The sequence below is a fragment of the Mauremys reevesii genome, linkage group 13, assembly GCF_016161935.1.
Source record: "Mauremys reevesii isolate NIE-2019 linkage group 13, ASM1616193v1, whole genome shotgun sequence".
Taxonomy (NCBI): domain Eukaryota; kingdom Metazoa; phylum Chordata; order Testudines; family Geoemydidae; genus Mauremys; species Mauremys reevesii.
The window spans coordinates 21,687,512-21,708,526 of NC_052635.1; the positions used below are offsets into that span (position 1 = coordinate 21,687,512).

The window sequence follows — 21,015 nt, forward strand, 5'->3', positions numbered from 1 at the left end:
TCCACTCTGGATCTCAGCACCTCCGGGCTTTTGCAAAGTGTAGCCCCAGATCTGGACTCTGCAGCCTGGGGCCCTCTCTAGTACCAGTTGGTTCCCTGCCCTGCTCTCATTCTTATCACGGTAGATATTAATTAGCAGCTGCTCAGGACCTAGGCCTCCTCACACTCAACCCACCAATTCTGTGTGTCAGTTCCAATCACATATCTGAAGAGAAACAAAATTCAAGGACAGAGCCCCAGGGTTTGAGTTTTGGTGACTTTCCCTCAATCCAGTTCTACCAGTGCAGGAGGGAGAGCACAGGTAGCTGGTACTGCGTCTGAGCTATTCGCCATCCTGTACAGAAGTCTCTGTATACACACAACTTGGGCCATTATTAAGTATTTGGGTGGAAGCTTGGCAGGTCCTCCATTTAAGTCACCACTAGGACCTGATATTGCTGAGTTCCTATGGGGATCTGCATACGTTGCAGGATCTGGTCCTTAGTCTCTTTCCCTCCCATCTGCTAACATTCCTCCTCACACAGCCTGTAAAATCCATTTTACCTGAGTTTGCTATTCACTGTGGCCAAATAAAATTACAGTTGCACTGAATGGACTTGATTTAGGAAACCTGTTTTTGATTCAGAGCCCATTACCACTATTGCAGTTATACAAGCCAAGTTGGTCATATTTATTTTAAAGTTGCTTTTTAAAAAATTATGACTAGTGCCATAAAAGTGGCCCCAGTGAGCAAGTATTCCTACCTGCCTCCCAAACAGCTGCATTGTGAAGTCACTAAATGGGATTATAACCATTTCCAGAGGTTATTCTGTACTGGTGCCATCACACAGCTGTGGCCAATTCATGCATCCAACTATGTGATGTCATTTCAGGGCACCTGCAGGCTCTAAAAAGGGTCTGTTCTTTGGAAAGGAGGAAATGGACTAAGCTGTCAAAACTGCTGAGTGTAGTTCTCTGGAAAGCCTGCCATGGATTGTGCTGGATGCACTGCCTGATTCCTGCCCACGTGAAAGGAGAAGGGAGAGTATTTGAGCTGTTGGAAGCTGATGACATCTGCAGAAGAGGATACCTTCATTAATGATCTGGAGGATGGCGTTGACGGCGCTCTCAACAAGTTTGCAGATGACACTAAACTGGGAGGAGTGGTAGATACGCTGGAGGGTAGGGATAGGATACAGAGGGACCTAGACAAATTAGAGGATTGGGCCAAAAGAAACCTGATGAGGTTCAACAAGGACAAGTGCAGAATCCTGCATTTAGGACGGAAGAATCCCATGCACTGCTACAGACTAGGGACCGAATGGCTGGGCAGCAGTGCTGCAGAAAAGGACCTAGGGGTTACAGTGGACGAGAAGCTGGATATGAGTCAACAGTGCACCCTTGTTGCCAAGAAGGCTAACAGCATTTTGGGCTGTATAAGTAGGGGCATTGCCAGCAGATTGAGGGATGTGATCATTCCCCTCTATTCGACATTGGTGAGGCCTCATCTGGACTACTGTGTCCAGTTTTGGGCCCCACACTACAAGAAGGATGTGGAAAAATTGGAAAGAGTCCAGCGGAGGGCAACAAAAATGATTAAGGGGCTGGAGCACATGACTTATGAGGAGAGGCTGAAGGAACTGGGATTGTTTAGTCTGCAGAAGAGAAGAATGAGGGGGGATTTGCTAGCTGTTTTCAACTACCTGAAAGGGGGTTCCAACAAGGATGGATCTAGACTGTTCTCAGAGGTAGCAGATGACAGAACAAGGAGTAATGGTCTCAAGTTGAAGTGGGGGAGGTTTAGGTTGGATATTAGGAAAAAGTTTTTCACTAGGCGGGTGGTGAAGCACTGGAATGGGTTACCTAGGGAGGTAGTGGAATCTCCTTCCTTAGAGGTTTTTAAGGCCCGGCTTGACAAAGCCCTGGCTGGGATGATTTAGCTGGGGATTGGTCCTGCTTTGAGCAGGGGGTTGGACTAGATGACCTCCTGAGGTCCCTTCCAACCCTGATATTCTATGATTCTATTCTATGATTCTATGTAAGCTCAGAGCTGATTTCCAGCTGCAGGTAAACATCAGAGCATTAGTGATAGAAAGGTCTGGCCTAGGCTGCCCCAGAAACATTTCAAGATGTTTGCTGAAAATCCCAAGTACAGGAACAAAATCTGGAAGCTCTAAAGATTTTTGAATGATACATTAACAGGGTGTTGTTGAGATTAAGATACTGTCCTGAAAGATAAGTGCTATCCTGAAAAAGTCCTAACCCAACACCACCTTCATATTGAAAGAATCACCATGAGCTCAGTTTACACCTGACACCATATGTGATCTCCCTGTAGGATAAGAAATAATTGAACAATTACCCCCTTTGAAGAGTATGAGGATATGTGCACTGTTTTGTTTTGTTTTTTAATTGTAGCTGAAGTGAACAGGAAAGGGGCAAGGGAAGGGTTGAGGCAGAAGAAGCTGTGCTACGAAGCAGGGCCAGAGACAGAACTGCTTTAGGAATAACAGTTTCCCTTGTTTCCAATGAAGTTCCTTGTTCAATGTTAGAAGAAACCAACTCTGTGATGTGTTCCCATTGTCACGTGGTTGGAACTTTTCTAATGGACATGGACAGCACACAGAACTCATTGGGTTTTGTTACAACATGGAACTCAGGCTGGGGTCAAAAAAACAATTTCAGTGAGGTTCCTGGAAATAAGAAAAGTTAAACTCTCAAACGTAGCTGCATTCTAAGGCCTTGTCTGCACAGGACAGTGTTTCTAGTATAAGCTAAGATGTGCGTTTAAACTGATATCATCGTACCAGTATAAAACCCCTGTATGGGCACTCTTATTCCAGTAGAAAAGTGCATTTTTAACTGATGTCACTTAGGAAGGTGTTTAAGCTAACCTGAAAAAAGTCATGCTTATGGTGGAATAAGAATGCTCACAGCGGGGGCTACCCCTTTATAACTATACTGGTATAACTGGTATAACTGGTAAAACGTACCCATGCAGACAAGGCCTAACAGCCAAATCCAGGGACTGTATCCAAAAGCCAGCACAGCATGGGCTGTTATGTGCACTCAGGGCTTGTCGACACGGCAAATTACCGCACTGCAAGCCAGAGCGTGCTGTAGATTCACACCCTGGCTGTCTGTGCGGAACTCACTGTATAGACAAGCCCTACGACTCACTCAGAGGCATAGCCACTGCATGAGGAAATCCCACCATTGAACGGCAGCAATCCATGCAGCTGTTGTTGAGGAACTAACATGGAAGAAAATCCCATGTAACGGGTTAAAAGAATAAATCTGCCTGCTTTTAAAAATTAGCATTATTTCAGGCTCTCGATATATCACAGGCAAAGCTGCCATATTTCCCAGGACAGTTGGAATTACCAACTAATGTTATCATTTCTTTAAAGTACTTTTCATTCTTTTACATAAGAATATAAGAACGGCCATACAGGATCAGACCAAAGGTCCATCCAGCCCAGTATCCTGTCTACCAACAGTGGCCAATGCCAAGTGCCCCAGAGGGAGTGAACCTAACAGGTAATGATCAAGTGATCTCTCTCCTGCCATCCGTCTTCACCCTCTCACAAACAGAGGCTAGAGACACCATTCCTTATCCATCCTGGCTAGTAGCCATTAATGGACTTAACCTCCATGAATTTATCTAGTTGTCTTTTAAACCCTGTTATAGTCCTAGCCTTCACAACCTCCTCAGGCAAGGAGTTCCACAGGTTGACTGTGCACTGTGTGAAGAAGAACTTCCTTTTATTTGTTTTAAACCTGCTGCCCATTTTCCATTCATATTATTGCCCCAGTCTCAGAAAAGCCAGCCAGCTCAAGCCAAAGGGGTGGAGAAGGTCAAGCAGAGGCTGCACTTGCTGTATTCCAAGCTCTGTCGTCCAGTCAATTTGCTACTGCTGCTTGTTTCCGTAAGAAACCTGCCAATCTCTCTGTGCAGCATCCCAGGGCTGGCCCGGGTGGTGTGTTATGCTACCATTGCTCCTGCAGTGATGACTGAGGGTCAAGCTGTGGGGAGATGAGTCAGAAATTAGCGGGTGGCACAGGTGCTGTCAGGTTCTGGCTGTGAGCCCTCTGCTGGTGGTGTCTCCACCAGCCAGTGCATTACAGGGAGCGGGGGGGATTATTTCATTTAGAAAGCAAACCCAATGGGTTAATTCAGCCAGTAAAGTGTGAGTGGTGCTCGAAGAGAACTGAGGGAACCTCAGGCAATGGAAACAGACCAGGGCATGTGTTCAGTCTCTGTGCTAAAGTCCTGCCCATTCTGGTTGAGCAGGTGAGAATAAAGGGAACAGGCAGCCGCAGATCTTTGCACACAAATAGGCCTCAGGAAGCTATCCTGCTCTGGCACACCCAACGTGAGGCAATGCATACTGTCATCACAAGGTTTGCGCACAATCCAGCAGCAGGTAGTCAAAGCAGGAGCTAGCCAGAGGTGAAAGTAAGCTGGTACGGGCCAGTATGGAGGACCAGTAAGAAAAGGAGACTGACTGAGGGAGGGAGAGAGAAGCCTGCTCCCTGCATAAGAATAGTTTAAACTCAGCTGTTCCCTGATGGTTCAGCCCCCAGGGCTAGGTTTCTGGCATCCTTGTTAATTTCACTCACAGTAGCTGGGGGAGGGGGTCGAGGGGAGGGTGTGTTTGACCATGGCAGGGGCAGTCCTTTTCTGCCCCCGGGGATGAGGGGATCTCTCCAATACTAATATACACAACAAATACAAGCATTTGGCTGCACAGCTTAAATCCAGAGCTAATAAAAGCAGGTGGAAGGGGAAAACTCACTGTCACATTGGTTTCTCATCTCCTCCCTCCCCCTCCTCCAGCCAGGCTGCAGACAAGGCTCTGCATTCCTCCCCATTTCCTCCCCCCACCCCCAGCAGAGGTTTTCCTCTAGGCTCTAGCTTGCAGTAGGGAGACTGGCTGAGATGCCTGCTGCTGCTGCCTGCAAAAGAACAGTTTAAACTCAGCTGTTCCCTGTGCAGTTCAGTGCCCAGAGTTAGGAGCCGTTTCTGGCATCCTTGTTAATATCACTCCCAGTTGTTGTTGGGTGTGTGTGACTATGGCAGGGGCAGTTCTTTTCTGCCCCCGGGATGAGGGGATCTCCTAAACACAATCAAAATCGGGAACCATTTCCAAGTTCAAATCTATCCCATTCCCCCCCCAGCAGAGGATCATGGTTGGGATGTCCAAACTGCTTGGAGATCCTCTTTGAAATGTTACTGTTTTTAAAAAAAACACAAAAAACACGGAGAACATGGTAGAAAGATGTGTCATGATGATTAGGGTTTATTTTGGGCAAAGCAATTTTGCTAAAGCAACTAAAGATTCACAGGGAAAGCAAATAGCCTCCATAGACAAAACTACAAAGGGATTGGAGGGGAAAACTGAATATTCAGGGAAATTATTGTGCCTCCTTTGAAAGAAATAGTAGTTTTCATTCCAATCCACCCTCTTTATATATTGATTTAAACACCTGAAATGTCCTTAGGACATCGGGTGCAATCTCAGATCTCTTTTTGTTTTGTCCTGCCTGCAGAGTGCAGAGGCTGAAATCGACAAAACTTTCTCTAAATATCTTGTATATTTCATGAAGGCTATTCCAGTTGTCCTTCATTCACCCCTGACTTCCCCTCCCCCCCCCCCCGGCTCCCTCCCTGGCTGGCTGGCTGTGGTTTTTGCCTTGGTTACTTACTCCTTGGCAGACCCAACTCAGCGGCACCTGCTGGCTCTCTGCAGGCAGCAGCCCACAGGGGCCGGTTGCTGGGGTCGCTGCTGGTCGGTGGCAGGCTGCAGCTGCATTGTTTGTGAAACATTCATACACATACACATACATACAGTCAGAGGTGAAAGTAAGCCGGTCCGGTCCGGTACGGCATACCGGCAAGAGCCAGTACGCCGTGCTGGACCGCATCGACTTCCACTGTGGGGATTGAAAGGGTTCTGGGCTGCCTGTGGCTGCGGGCAGCCCTGAGCCCTTTAAATCCTGGCCACGGCTAAGATTTAAAGGGCTCAGAGCTCCCCATGGCTGCGGGCAGCCCTGAGCCCTTTAAATCCCGGCCGCGGCTGGGATTTAAAGGGCTCAGAGCTCCCGCCGCTGCGGGCAGCCCAGAGCCCTTTGAATCCCGGCCGCAGCTCCGGCAGCTGGGCTGGGGTGGGGATTTAAAGGGCTCAAAGCTCCCCGCGGCTGCGGGCAGCCCAGAGCCCTTTGAATCCCGGCCATGGCTCTGGCGGCCAGGCTGGGGCCAGGATTTAAAGGGCTCTGGGCTTCTCTCAGCGGCAGGAGCTCTGGGCCCTTTAAATCCCTGCCCCAACCCCCCAAAGTTCCCCCAGGCGGCCAGAGCCCTGGGCCCTTTAATTTGCCCCTGAGCCCCGCGGGGCTCCCAGGCACCTCTGCAGCCCTTGGTTGATTTAAAGGCTCTGGGTCTCCCAGCCACAGCTGGTTCCCCAGGGCCTTTAAATCTTGAGAGGCCACGCCTCTTCCGGATGAGACCACGCCTCTTCTCGATGAGGCCACGCCCCTCTCAGGACTCCAGCAGTACTGGTAAGTCCTGTAAGTTACTTTCACCCCTGGAGCTAGCTAACACGTTAACCATGAGAACATTGCTCCAGCAGTGCTAAATAAAGCATCAGTGTATTGTCCGTCTGCTACAGAGAAATACCAGCATAGACTTAGTACAAGACGGACAGTCACCCTCAGATCATTGGTGTTTCCAGTCTCTTAAAGAGTTAATTCAACATGAAGTTTGTGATTTAACCCCATTAAAATAATAGTTACAGTTCCTATTGCTTCCTCAGTGGAGTTCCTCACATGTATAAACACATCAATAATGCTAATCATAAGCACTTAGCTTTTGAGCCATAGCTCTCCAAGCACTTTACACAGACGGGCTGTTAGCCAGCCCAAGGGGGCAGGGCCATTCATGCCAGTGTGGGGATGGTTTGTTAAGGCACAGGACTGGGAGTCAGGAGATCTGAATTCTATTGCTGCCTCTGCTAAAGAGTTACTGACAGACCTTGGGCAATTCAAGTAGAGGCAAATGCAGAGATTGCTCCTGGTGGGGCAGGACTAAGGCAGTTCCCCTGTGCAAGGTTGGGGTTGGATGTGGGGAAGGGGGCTGCCTGCAAAGGGCAGGCGCTGGTGGATGTCTGTCCTTCATAGCTTCCATTTCCATGCAAGTTAATTAACACAATGAAGGGCCTAGAAACTCTCTGATGTTTTAAAGAAATAAGAAGAGGCCAATGTGACAGTCCAATTTACAGCGCCCTTTCAAGATGCACTTCTGCACAGAGCACCCTATAAAACACTGGATGTCGGAGCAAGGATGGCGGCTGTAAATCGTATCCAAAGCGTCAAAACCAACATTTTTAAAAGACACCCTTAAAATAAAATGAGAAGATGCAAAGGGAAAAGAATAAAATAAAATAAAATAAAATCATCCTACGTGTGATACCAAAGAAGCAAATATCCACTCTCCACAAAACTGACCTGTCTTTCCCCTGGCCTGGAATCTCTGATTGAGCCTGCATTCACTTTCGTAGGTTCATGTCAGGAAGCCTCCGCCACCTAGGCTATGTCTACACTGCAGCTGGGACTTGTGATTCCCAGCTCAGATAGCAGTGCACATGCCTAGTTCTGCTCAAGCTAAAACTAGCGGTGTGGCCATGGCGACACAGGTGATGGCTTGGCCTAGCTGCCTGAGGGTCTCGGACAGGATTGTGCTTGGTGGCTTGCCCAAACTGCCACACTGCCATGCACACGCTGCTATTTGAAGCATGGTAGCTTGAACCCAGCTAGTGCATGTACATCTACCCTGTGCCTGTGAACATGTACAGTTTGTGGTCTCAAAGATGAATAGGAAATCTTCTCTGAATTGGGAGTGGTTCCATCTTTTACTGAAATAAAACCTAAAGCGTAATGGCAGTCAGACTGTAATGGGAAGTCAAATTACAGTAATCATATTTTTCCTTGTGCAGACATCCTTCTGACCACAAAAAAATACACCATCTGTTTCTAAATTACTTCTTGTATTGATTCGACAGTAACTTTTTTTTTCTGCAAATCCTTATTGCAGGACTTCCTGGAAATCTGAAAGACAAGGTGGGTGAGGTAATATCTTTTATTGGGCCAACTTCTATTTGTGAGGGAGACAAGCTTTCGTGCCACTCAGAGCTCTTCTTCAGGTCTGGGAAGCATACTCAGAATGTCACAGCTAAATACAGGGTGGGACAGTTTGTTTAACAGAAATAGTTAACAACAAGGACTCCGGTGGCACCTTAAAGACTAACAGATTTATTTGAGCATAAGCTTTGGTGGGTAAAAAACCCACTTCTTCAGATGCATGGAGTGAAAATTACAGATTCAGGCATAAATATAGAGACACATGAAGAGAAGGGAGTTACCTTACAAGTGGAGAACCAGTGTTGACAGGGCTAATTCAATCAGGGTGGATGTGGTCCACTCCCAATAATTGATGAGGAGGTGTGTGTGTCAGTATATTTATGCCTGCATCTGTAATTTTCACTCCACGCACCTGAAGAAGTGGGTTTTTTACCCACGAAAGCTTATGCCCAGATAAATTTGTTAGTCTTTAGGGTGCCACCGAACTCCTCATTGTTTTTGTGGTTACAGACTAACAGGGCTACCCCTCTGATAAATACACCTCTACCCCGATATAACACAGATTCGGATATAACATGGTAAAGCAGTGCTCTGGGGGGTGGGTGGGCTGCACACTTCGTTCAAAGCAAGTTCAATATAACGTGGTTTCATCTATAACTCGGTAAGATTTTTTGGCTCCCGAGGACAGTGTTATATCGAGGTAGAGGTGTAGTTAACACATATATCAAGGGACCATTCAAGGTGAAGTGGCCGATTAACACCTCGCCAGTCATGGGGGAAAGGAAGGGAGGGGGGAAATTTGACATTTATTTATAAGAAAATGAAGGGTCCTATTAATCATGAAATAAGATTTCCACTGCTTCTATAAGTCATGGAGGCTCGACAGGCTGGCAGGACTAACACCCTCTCAAGGGCCATGTCCGGTGTATTCACTTTTCAAACGCCATCTTGTCTTTGGGTTTCTCTTTGTAGACCTTAAAGCCTGACATGCAGAAGCATGAAAAACCAACTCACGCTGATGGCTGTAGATAACATTCTCTTCTCAGCCTTTTGGCTAAGATCAAGCATACCCACTTCCTTCCCTGACGAACCAAGGGACGCACCCAACCCATGTACTTGTTTGCGACGCTGATACTGACTTGGACTCTTTATACGTTCCATGGGTGGCGTACCTGAGCCCACTTATCCACTGATGCTTTAAAAAACCCTGCACCCCAATCTCGATCTATGCTGGTTATGTGCTATGTATGTATCGCATGATCCTTGTAACTGATACCTGTAATCCCCCATAACTCAAGCCGGACCCCAGATGAACAGTACCTTCCCTCTTAACTTGTGTATATTTAATTTTAAACATTAACTTTAATACATTTTTAAAATCTATTCTACAGAGAGCAATTTGGAGCCATTGCGCCAATTTACCCTTGGAGTAACTTCACAGAATTTAATGTAGTTACATCAGGAATTGGGCTGTTCACAGAGCTTCGCTGTCTCTGGTAATGGTACAAAGGGGTGCCACTCAGGGAAATGGGACTGTGGTGTATGTCGCTATCACACACCACTGTCTTTTGTTTTCTGTGTCTATTTCTAAGAGACTTGTCCAAAGTTCAGCAGCCATCCTGCACTCAGAGTTGATGCGGACTGAAGGGAGATCCCACTATGCTGTTTCCTGGAGACCTTACTTTTGTTCTGTTTTCCTCGTGGTAAAAAATAACGGTTGTTCTGACTGAAAAAATGTTTGCATTTTGAGTATGGAGAAAATTAATAGCTGAAATGGAGTTAATGAACATTTAAGAGGAGTATTAAGGAAAAATCTTAACAATTAGATTTATTGAAGTAAACAGTAATCTCCCAAGGAACATGGTAAAATCCTCACAACCACTGCAGACACTTAAAACTTCACAGGACCTGCTTTCATTATTTAATTATGTATGGCACACAGGGTGTTAGCTAGTGACTGTTATATCCAGGAGGGTTGTTAAGGGATCTGTCACAGATACTGGTTACCTAGGAAGAGCTAGGATGGTCTTATGCCTAAAGAACAGGCCCTGGGATCAGGAGAGCCGCATTCTATTCTCATCTCTTCTACCGATTTCCTGTGTGACTTTGAGGAATTCACAACCTCGCTGTTTAAGTTCCTTCATCTGTAAAATGGGCACAATAACACTAACATGTGGATTTTAAGGGCTGGAGGTCTCTTGAAAAATCAAGCTAAACAAAGCCTTTGCTAACCTTTTGAAAAGTAGGATCCAGAGCAGCTTGTCTAAAGGAAAGTCCACATTGATTAGAGTTTGTGGTGCTAAGCCCAGGCAGAGGACTCTGGACTCCACCCACACAGCACATGAGACTGTATTTTTATTCCTGCCCACTGAACAGCAATAAATTTGAAGGTCAAATCACATCATACCACAATGCACAAAGGCGGCTCACACTTCATATTGAAATCTCTACCAGGCTGCTGGCTATGGGCGATGGCACAGATTCATTCAAACAGAGGCATTGTCAGCTAGGGGGTTAACAGACTGACTGTGCTAGTCAAAGGTTGTGCAATGCCCTACTAACCTTACTGGTCAGTTATTCTAGCTGTTGCCTCTTCCAGTAGAAGGGCTCAGCTTGGTGAGTTACCTTTTCTCTTGCAAACTGCAGGGGTTTGAATTACAGCTTTGCAGGCTGCACACCAAAGAAGACTTAGCTGGATGTTCAAGGGAAACATTTAGATGTTTGCTCTAGCTGGATTCTGTGCTTAATGAGGTGAGAGTGTGTGTGCTGTGCTGCTTGTATTTAGTGTTTCCAGGTGCTGGGCATTGGCAGGAGGTAAGTGGCAGCTGCCTGGAGAACCAGGGCTGTCTGCTTCTCTTCTTCTTCTGGTCTGGGGCTCAGGCCTCCCCTTGCAATCTGAATCTGAATCTGGTCTGAATCTGAATCTTCCCCTTTTGGACAACATCACTGGCAAAGATTACTTACCATGGAGTCCTTTGAGCTGTGTGGTCCCTATGGGCATCACTGAGGGTGTGCAGTCACTCCATGTGTCCAGGCTGGAAGATTTCTCAATAGCTGTGCCCGTTGGCCTGCGACCCAACCTGCCTCCTCCTCAGGCTCTGACTTCAGGGTATAAGGAGTGGGGTGGACCAACCGCCTCTCCAGTTCCTGCTCTACTGCAAATCAAGAGGTGATCTGAGCAGGATCTCTGAACTGAAGGAAGCAAACCCAACAGAAGCCTGAATTAGGGCATAATGCCCAGTGGGAGTGTGAATGGAACTCCAAGATGCTGCCCTACAAATCTCCAAGAGGGGAATTTTTTGTAGAGAAGCCACTGAGGCTGCTTGAGCTCTGGTTGAATGAGCCCTGACCGTCTGAGGAGGAGGGGCTTCCATACGTCTGTAACAAAGGAGGATGCAGCTGGAAATCCATTTAAAGAGTCTTTGGGAAGAGATTGCTTCCTCATTCATCCTTTCAGAGATAGAGATGACTAACCTTGGAGACTTCCAAAAGAGTCTTGTCCTGTGCAAATTGAATGGGCTAGAGCCCTTTGTATATCCAATGAGTGGAGCTTTCTGTTCTCTCTGTTATAGTGAGGCGTTGGGCATCTCACTGAAAAACCATGTGACTCCTCCATAAGGGTCCGAGTTCACCAACTCTCCTAGTGGAGGTGATAGCTGTCAGGAAGGCCACCTTCATAGATAGGGTCAAGAGGGAGCAGGAAGCCAAGGGCTCGAATGGTGGGTTCATAAGTGTCCAAAGGACAAGGTTCAGATACCAGGTAGGAGCAGGTTTAGATACCAGAGGGAATGTCTTGATAATGCCCTTTAAGAACATCACAGTGGTGGAATGAGTGAAAACTGAGCAGTTCTCCATGGGGAGATGAAAGGCATTGATAGCTGGCAAATGTACCCATAGGGGACTGAGGGATGAATGCAATATCTTCAAGGAGAAAAGATAGTCCAGGAGAAAAGGGGTTGCAGGCTGCATGGGAAGTAACTGGCACTGCTGACTCCACATAGAGATTCAATTCCACTTCCTTGTAGAGGGTCTCCTGCTACTGTTCAGGATGGTTTGGCCATACTCTGAGCATGATCTCTCTCAGCTCATTGTCCACCCAAAAAATCCACACCACATGTAGGGATGCTGGGTTGGGGTGGTTGATCCTGTTCCTGTTCTGAGACATTTTTCCGCAAACGGTTTTGGGTGAATGGATGGGATAGTGGCGAATCAAATTTGTTTTGGCCACTATGAAGCTATCAGGATCACTGTGACCCTGTGCAGGTTGATTTTCCTGAGGATACAAGGTAGCAGAGGAATGGGAGGGAAGATGTACGTCAGCGGGTCCGACCATTGCACTAGGAAGGTGTTCCTTGGAGTTGAGGCCCTGGGTTGCTCAAGACCAATAGGTCACTTCTTGTTTCCCTGGGTTGTGGAGCAGTCCCAGGATGGGAAGCCCCATTGATGAGAGATGTACTGCAGTACTGAAGAATGGAGCTCCCACTCATGATCCGGGTGGAAATGCATGCTGTCCACTCGGGAGTTCATTACTCCTGGAATATATACTGACAAGAGGGTAATCTGATGCTGGGTGCACTGATTCCAGAGCTAGATTGCTTCCCTGAAGAGTGGCGTGGATCTTACTCTCCCATTTGTTTACGTAATAGACAGTAATCATATTCCCATCTGACCTGGACATACATGGACAAAATAAGGGATAGGAACATCTTGCATGCTTTTTGGACTATCTGAAGCTCAAGAAGATTGATATGCAGCTTGGACTTCTGCGGGGACCAAGAACCCTGAGCAGTCTGGTCATCTAGGTGCGCTCCCTGTCCCAGCAAGGAGACATCAGTAATGACTGACTTCGTAGGTGGGGTGGGAACAAAGGGAACCCCCCCCCCCCAGACTTTCTCTCTGGTCTCCCACCAGGTGAACTATGTCAGGACGTTCTGGGAAGCAAGACTCATTTAACCAGGGAGTCGCTGCTAGGGGCACAGACTGTCCGCAGCCAGGTTTGGAGGCACCAAAGATGAAGCATTGTGAAGGAGGTTACGAAGGTGAACACGGCACTATGACCAAGTAGGACCAAGCAGTACTGGACTGTCATCTGAGGGCTGAGTTGAAGCTGGGTGAGAAGGTCCGTCATGGCAAGGAATCTGTCCTGAGGTAAGTAGGCTCTTGCCTTGATCAAACTCAGATTCATGCCAATAAATTCTATAACTTCTTAAAGTGGATTCTTCTGAATTTACCTAAGACCCAAAGCATGAAAGAGGTCAAGTAAGGAGGTGACTGCTGCTTGTACTTCCTGATATGACTGTCCTATGAGCAGCCAGATGTCTAGGCAGGGAACTATGGGGCTCCCCTCTCTGTGGAGATACACTGCTACCACTGACAGTACTATACCTTTGTGATGGGCCATTGAGAGGCCAAAGGGGAGCATGCTCTATTGAAAGTGCTCTGGGCCCACCGTGAAGTACAGAAATCTCATGTGTACTGGGTGAATGACTATATGGAAATAAGCAACCTTCAAATTGAGGGGTGCGAACCAGTCATTTTCATTCAGGGGTGGTCAACCTGAATCTTGAATGACATATAAAGACATTTAGCTGTGTAAGGTCCAGGATAGCTCTCTAGCCCACCTTCTTCTTGGAGATGAGGAAATATTTGGAGTAAAAGCCCAAATACAGAGGGGTTACATGCTCTATTGCCCCAAGGTGGAGTAGGGAGTCCAACTCTTTTATGAGAATCCTCTCATGAGAAGGTCCTGGAAGAGAGATGGGAAGAGTGATCTGGGAGAGGGGGCTGAAGGGGCACTACCTGGAGGCTCAGACCGAGTAGATGGGGAGTGGGAGGGCCCAGGGCCCAAATGGGGCCTCTTGGAGAGCTCCATTAAGTGTCGACAGAGTCTGAACTCCTGAGACTGTCTGGTAAGTGGGGGAAAGGAGCAGAAGATGTCACACCACAAAGGGATGTGCACTTCTCTGAGGGAGCAAAGGCAGCTCTTATGAGGGTCAGTCACTGGGAAGACCCAGGGGCAGGCCAGACAGGTCTCGAAGCCTGGAACTTTGGCCATGCTAGGTGCCCTGAACAGTGTGGGGCCTGGTGGGGGACAACACCCCAAATCAGCTCTCTAAAAATTAATTAATTAAATTAATAATTGGAGATATACCAATCTCCTAGAACTGGAAGGGACCCTGAAAGGTCATCTAGTCCCCCCCCCCCTACTACTAGCAGGACCATTTTTGCCCTATCTCTCTAAGTCCTCTCTCTCAAAGGATTGAACTCACACCTGGGTTTGCAAGCAATGCTCCAAACCACTGATAAAATAACTATTTTCAAATTATTTACATAGCTGAAGATCGAGCGGGAGCCCTGGAAAGGCTACAGACACAGAAGGGTTCTGTCCCAGACCGTGAGTGGTAGAAAGGACCTGGAGAGGTGGTTGGTCCATGCCACCCTTTATCCCCTTGGTTCACAACACGAGGAGGGGAAGAGTGCTGGCACAGACCAATGGACACTGCTATTGAAAAATCTTCCCTTTCCAAATGCATGGAGCACATGCACACCCACAGTGACTATACATAGAGTCCAGCACTTGAAAAAGGACCAACAGGAATCAATGAACAACACTTGAATGTCCAAATTAGGTTCTTAAGGTGTCGAGGTGTCTTTGGGACTGATTCACTGGTGCCCTGTAGCCACTCTGCACTGAAGAGGGCTAAGAGGGGCCTTTATGAGATTCTAGTGAATAACTCTGAAGTTTTGCTGCTCTGGGGAATTGTATGTAACTATCAAAGGCATTAACACAATCCTGGCTCTTTTACTGGGTCTCTGTTGAGTGTTTGCTGACCCACCACCATCTCCTCACCCTTATATAAGCAAGGACTCCTTGCACTGACCCTTTTCGCATCTCAGCCTTATTTTCTGCCTGATTTATCTGGTGTGTACTGATGTATCTAAAACCCAACCCCTCCAGAACCTCACTAGATACCAGATTCAATATCAATTCTGTGAACAAATGGCCCTCCAGAATGACTAGCACCTCTTCCTGTAGCATACTGAGCCTTCCTTAGGAGTCTTCCATTTACCAGGCCCAACCTTAGCTTAGCTTGGGAGATAGACCACCACCCATGGTGCTTTTCAAGCTCTCCCAGCTGTGTATGTGTGGCTGGTTTTATTCCAGGCAGAATGACAGACTGATCTAATGATAGACATTAGGGGGAAACTGACACTCTTCCAGACCAATACTTACCTGAGTATAGTAATATCAGGCTACATGTCTGGAAAGAAAATGATTTTGTTGGCGAAAATGTCTTTCAGAGTGTATACATTAAAGTCAATGCACAGTGAGGCATTCTGAAAGTGCAGACCGCCGATCATTTTTGGATACACTTTGTAAACAGAAAAACAATACCATGGGTTATTATTATTATTATTCTGTTTAGAGGGATGCTGCAAAATCAACATCATCTAATAGTTTTTCCGAGCACAGAAATGGTATTGCCATGACAACCACTAACCAAAGGTTTGCGTCAGTCAAGGGGAAAGAGCATACATTGTTGAAGGAGCAGAATCAATTTCCTACCGCTCCTCAGGAGCACCCTTCCTTATTTATTTAGGATACCTGGCACTTAACAACGAAATAAAACCATCTCTGAATTACCAATTTGCACATGTGAGTTGGAACTCTCCCCATCTCCCCTTTCTCCCCCCAGTAATGGAAATCTCCATCTTGGTACCCTGCCATCTGTCCCTTCATGGACATTGACTGGGAATGTGGGCAGGAGGCCAGTGGAAATGCACACTGTGGCATTTTGCCCTATATTTTTCATAGTAATATTATTATATGAGTATGGCATAATTATGTATTTTGTGAAAGATAAGGTTTGTGAGATATCATTGGAAAGGTTATGATTTACTGAATATGATTACCCTCATGGGTGGCAAGTTTGTAAAAATTTTGGTGGGGCCCAGAACCCGCCCCCAACTCCCCCCCCCCTCCCCCCCCCCCTGCCTGGGCTCTGGGGGGGGGGGGTGGGAGGGGGGGGTCTGGGATCCTGGGGGGGGGGGGGGGGGGGGGAAGGGTGCAGGCTGGGGGCAGGGGGGGGGGGGCAGGGGGTGGTGTGGGAGGGTGGGGTGGAGGTGGGGGGTTGGGGGGGGGTTGGGGGGGGGGGGGGGGGGTGTGTGGGAGGGGAGGGGAGGGGGGGGAGGGAGGGGAGGGAGGGGGGGGTGGGTGAGGGGGAGGGGGGGGGCGGGATGGGGGGGGGAGGGGGGGGGGGAGGGGGGGGGGGTGGGGGGTGGGGGAGGGGGGTGGGGTGTGGGCTGGGTGCGGGGGGGGCGCGGGGGGGGGGGGGGAGGGGCGGGGGGGGGGGGGGGGGTGGGTGCGGGGGTGGGGGGGGGGGGTGCGGGCTGGGGGAGGGGGTGGGGGGGTGGGGCGGGGTGGGGGGGCGGGGGGGGGGGGTTGGGGGGGGGGAGGGCGGGGGGGCTGGGGCTGGGGGGGGGGGCCGGGGGCAGGGCCAGGGGCCAGCAGCTGCCAGCCAAGTACTGGCGGCAGCAGGCAGCGCAGGAGGCAGCGGCAGCGCTCAGCCCTCAGGCAGGCAGGAGGCGCGGGCGGGGGGGCGGGAGGGCGCAGGGGGAGCGGGGGGGGGGGGGGCGGGGGCAGGCGGGCGGGGGAGCGGGGGGCGGGGGGGGAGGGGGCGGGCGGGGGCAGGGAGCTGGGGCAGGGGGGGCGCGGGGCAGGGAGGGGGGGAGGAGAGGGGGGGGGGAGGGGAGGAAGGGGGCCAGCTCCAGCTCAGCTATGCTCGGCCGCCCAGCCCGCCCAGGCGCCCCCCCCACAAATATATAAACACCCCACCATGATTACCCTACTTGTATGCATGTATCATTTTAGTATCTGAAGTTAGGAATATTGTCTATGCAGCTATTACATATTTGTTTACATCTGGGGAACGATCATGAGACAGAATGCAATCAGTCTAGATGGCCGGCTGGGAAGGGCCATTAGGGAGAACAGTAGGTCTTAGACGATGCTAATCTCCCACTGGGGAGCCTTCCTGGGGATGCTGCAAACAACCTCTGCGGCCTGGCTGTGGTGGTCCTATAGGGACATGTGACCAAGTCATCTAGTACCAGACTCCATCATAATACTAGTGTTTTTCCACTGACCAGGTGTGGGACTCAAACTGGGAGACAAAGGGTTCCCAGCACATGCTAAAGCTATTTAAGGCAGGGGAGTGACATCAGCATGGTTCATTCTTCACAACTCCCTGCCCAAGAAAATGGCTGGAAAACACCTGAGAAACAAAAGACTGAACTAGGGGAGAAAGGCTGAACCTAGGCTAGAGGGTTTTCTAGCCTGCGGAAGGAATAACTGGAGTTTTAAGCTGCAAGCAAGTGTAGCTTGCCCTCAAGAATCTCTGCAAACTGCCTAAAACAACATTTAGAGTGAGAATTTTCTACTTATAACCAATTTGTGTATGTAGCTGCAGCTGGGTGTATGTACCTATGTGTGCTGGTAATGTGCAGTCTGGAGCCTGGGAAAGGGCTTGGCAGACTTGCCTCAGCAGTACAGTGTAAAGGGAGCCCAGGCTGGTGGGTCAGGCGGGCTGAATGGTACCCCAGTTCCAAGTGGCACCCCGGGGGCTAACCTGTCACATACACTTCAAAATATCCACTTGTTTCTCCTCTAATTTGCTGCTAGGCTGCTACCTCAAAATGATGAGGGCACACAACATAAGACAAGTGCAGTGATCCTTACATGTTGGCAAACCTAAAGCATTAGCAGGGTGCATGTGCAGACACACCCCAAACCCATTTCGAGTCTGGAACCAATTCTCTGAACATCGGTTTCTTTTAACTACTGGCCACATTGTGAGTTCAAAAGCTGGAACTGACACACTGGTCAGACACATGGTCTATCTCATTCAGTATCTTAACAGTGACGAGGGCACAGGAATCTCCCTGGTTACAAACACACACACAAATCCTTTTTAAAAAACCCTTAAAGCCTTTGCCCCAATACAGTCATGTGGCAGTGAGTCCCCCAGGTTTATTAGTCATTGTGTAGAAAAACTGTTTCCTCTCTTCAGTTTTAATTGTGCTGCCTTTCAATTTTATTGTGTGTCCCCTCATTCTTGTGTTATGAGAAGATTAATAGGAACAATTGATTGACATTTACTGCACTGTTCACTGTTTTATATTCTTCTATCATCTCCCCTCTTATTCACCAACTTTCTAAACTATATAGTCTTAACCTTCTTAATCTTACTACTTATGGATTCTTTGTAGGTCTCAAATCATTTTTATTGCCCTCCTTGGGACCTCTTTTGATTCTGATATAGCCTTTTTGAGATGGAGGCGACCAGAACTGTACAGCTTATTCAGGTGTGCAAGTATCATTAGTGGGTAGGGTAGTATTCTGATGTTTCCAATGTGGTTCTCTGTAGATGAGTCAACTCATGGCTGGTGTGCCATCTTGTGGATGGACATGGCATAGCAGCTCTTTCCTCATGGGAGCACCCACTGAGGGTTGCTCCAATCCCATGGTGGTTTGCCTCTTCCTGTGGCTTGGCCCTCCAGCCAGATCACATTTTAGTTCCACCCCTTCCAGGGTAACTGACAGTCCAACACGACTGAAGTCTAATGTCCTTACATCAGGTCTTCATCTTCACCCTGTGATCTTCAGAACCTTCGCTCAGGGCTTTCAGTCATCCTTATCCCCTTCTCATGCAACCTCCCCCAGCAGCCAGTAGGGGAACACAGGCCCTCTTACTGCAGTTCCAAGTCCAGGGATCCTATAACCAGCTGCTCTGATCCTTACGGCTGTTTTCTTGGCCTTCTTCCTACCATAGCCTGTCAGCAGGCCTCTCCCACAGCCTCCCTAAATTAACCCTTTTTTCAGGGCTGGGACACACAGAGCTCACACAAATCCCAAACCAAAACTATAAACTTTCATCAACATCTGCTCTCCTCGGGCTTGACCTTTCTATCTGGGCTCCAGTCCTCACCCCTGGAGTCTGGTCCATCCCCTGGCCTCCTGCCAGACTTCTTTACTCAGGCGACTCTAGTCTGGGCTTCCCCCTTGACGCTGCCAGTCTCTCACCTCCCTACCACCAAGACGGGGGGGCAGCAGAGTTCTGCCTTCTCTCCCTGCAGCCCCCTTCTGCTCCAAACATCCCCCCTCTCAGCTCCTCCCAGATGGGCTTCAGCATCAGTTGGGCCTGGCCCACCCTCCAGCTGCAACCAGGTGGGTTAATTGGCCCCTCTTGCCCATATTAACCCTTTCATGACCTGTGTGGGGCAAATACCCCCAGGCATAATTTTTTCAATGCAAGAGCCAAGATAGGGCCATGAGGTGTGATGCTGTACAAAGCCCTCCCCTCCACAGAAACACTCTGATTGGCTGGGGCAGGTCCCTCCTGGTTTCCCTCTAGCTCATCTGCCATTGGGGGGATATGGCAGCAGCAGATGGGCTGCAGATCACCTGACCCCCAATACTGGGAGGAGAATCTCTTCAAACCAGAATAAGAGATCGGGGGCTGCCCACCTGATTTCCATTGGTGGGGCAGAATGTCACTCTAGAATAGAGAGAGAGGATTGGCTGGTTGGCTATGGGCCAAGGACCTGCACAGGGGCAAGGCTGCAAAGCAGAGCACTTGGCTCTGTGGGGTGTGTGGCTGGAGTGGCAGCACAGCTGGGGTCCACAGCTGAGATGCTGACCCAGGGGGCAGCCTGGATCCAGCTGGGATGTCCAGGTTAGCCCAGCAGCCATAGGGACCAGAGCCCATGCACACGGCAGGAACAAGGACTCATCACTCCAGCAGCAGAGGGGTTGGGACAGGACAAGACCTTTGTCTGGGACTCAGCCACTGGGGGCTGCTTTGACTCTTAGTCAGGTTAGAGAGCATTTGCTCATAGCTGTGAGGACTGGGTACATGATATTATTGCTGTGAAGGGTGTATGTGTCACCACCTCATGGGAGTCCCTTCCTTTCACTCATCCCTGAGAATCCCCAAGGGCTGGCCCCTGCTCAACTTTACTGTTAAATTTAGCATTTGTTCCAAGGCAGTAACTCCCGCTCGCCAAGGAGGATTGGTACTTAGTCCTACCAATTTTCAGTAGAGCGAAGCAAATTTTTTTGGATGAATCATTTATTCAATGAAATTGCAGTTACAGTCGAATCAAAACTATTTGTCACTTTGACATTTTGGCCAGTCACAAAATGGCTGGAGGAGGTAGAGGTGGTGCTGGTGCCAGTGCTGCATCTCCATGACCTGTTAGCCCAGTGGTGAGGGCACTCACCTAGGATGTAGGGGAGTAGGTCAATTCCTCACTCTGGAAGAGATCCCAAACAGAATTTTTTTTCAATGCACTGAATATTCCAAAAAATGGCAGATTCGGTTCAACCTGAACCAAATTATTTTATTTTTCCAAATTAGTATTATTTTACTTTTCAGAACTGGCATCCAACTGAAAAAAATCAGTTATTAACCCAGCTCTACTCTGGGTACCTCCATGTGGCAGAGACAAACCAAATTCTATGGGAGACATTTCCCAAACTCAGGGAATCGCCTCCTCTTTAGCATGCTTCTCTTTTTCTCCATCCCTTCTCCTCTGGAAGAGTCTCTTTTTTTTGCCTGAATTTCATGACAGAGTTTGAGGTTCTGGATTGGATATGTGTTTGTGCTGTGACCTTATATTATTCAGGGAGAGGTGTTCGTGTGGCATTTCTACATTGGCAGGTTTATCTGGTCTTTCAGGGCAGACAGTGTCTTTTTCTCATGGCCTGGAAGGTCTCTCTCTTCTTACAGCTTGGTTACACTTGCGAGTTACCGCGCAATAAAGGAGCCCTGGGTACATTAGCTCACTACCCAAACACACTGGCAAGGCATGTAGAGCACTCTGACTCCGCGGCTACAGC

General features: G+C 48.6%; 1 long non-coding RNA gene across 1 annotated transcript; it reads left to right on the forward strand.

Moving 5' to 3' along the window:
- The first annotated feature begins 12,079 nt into the window (after positions 1-12,079).
- On the forward strand, positions 12,080-15,044 carry LOC120381141. Its single transcript, XR_005587949.1, has 3 exons — positions 12,080-12,916; positions 13,026-13,262; positions 14,449-15,044. It is a non-coding gene; the product is annotated as an uncharacterized LOC120381141 (long non-coding RNA).
- Positions 15,045-21,015: the final 5,971 nt, after the last annotated feature.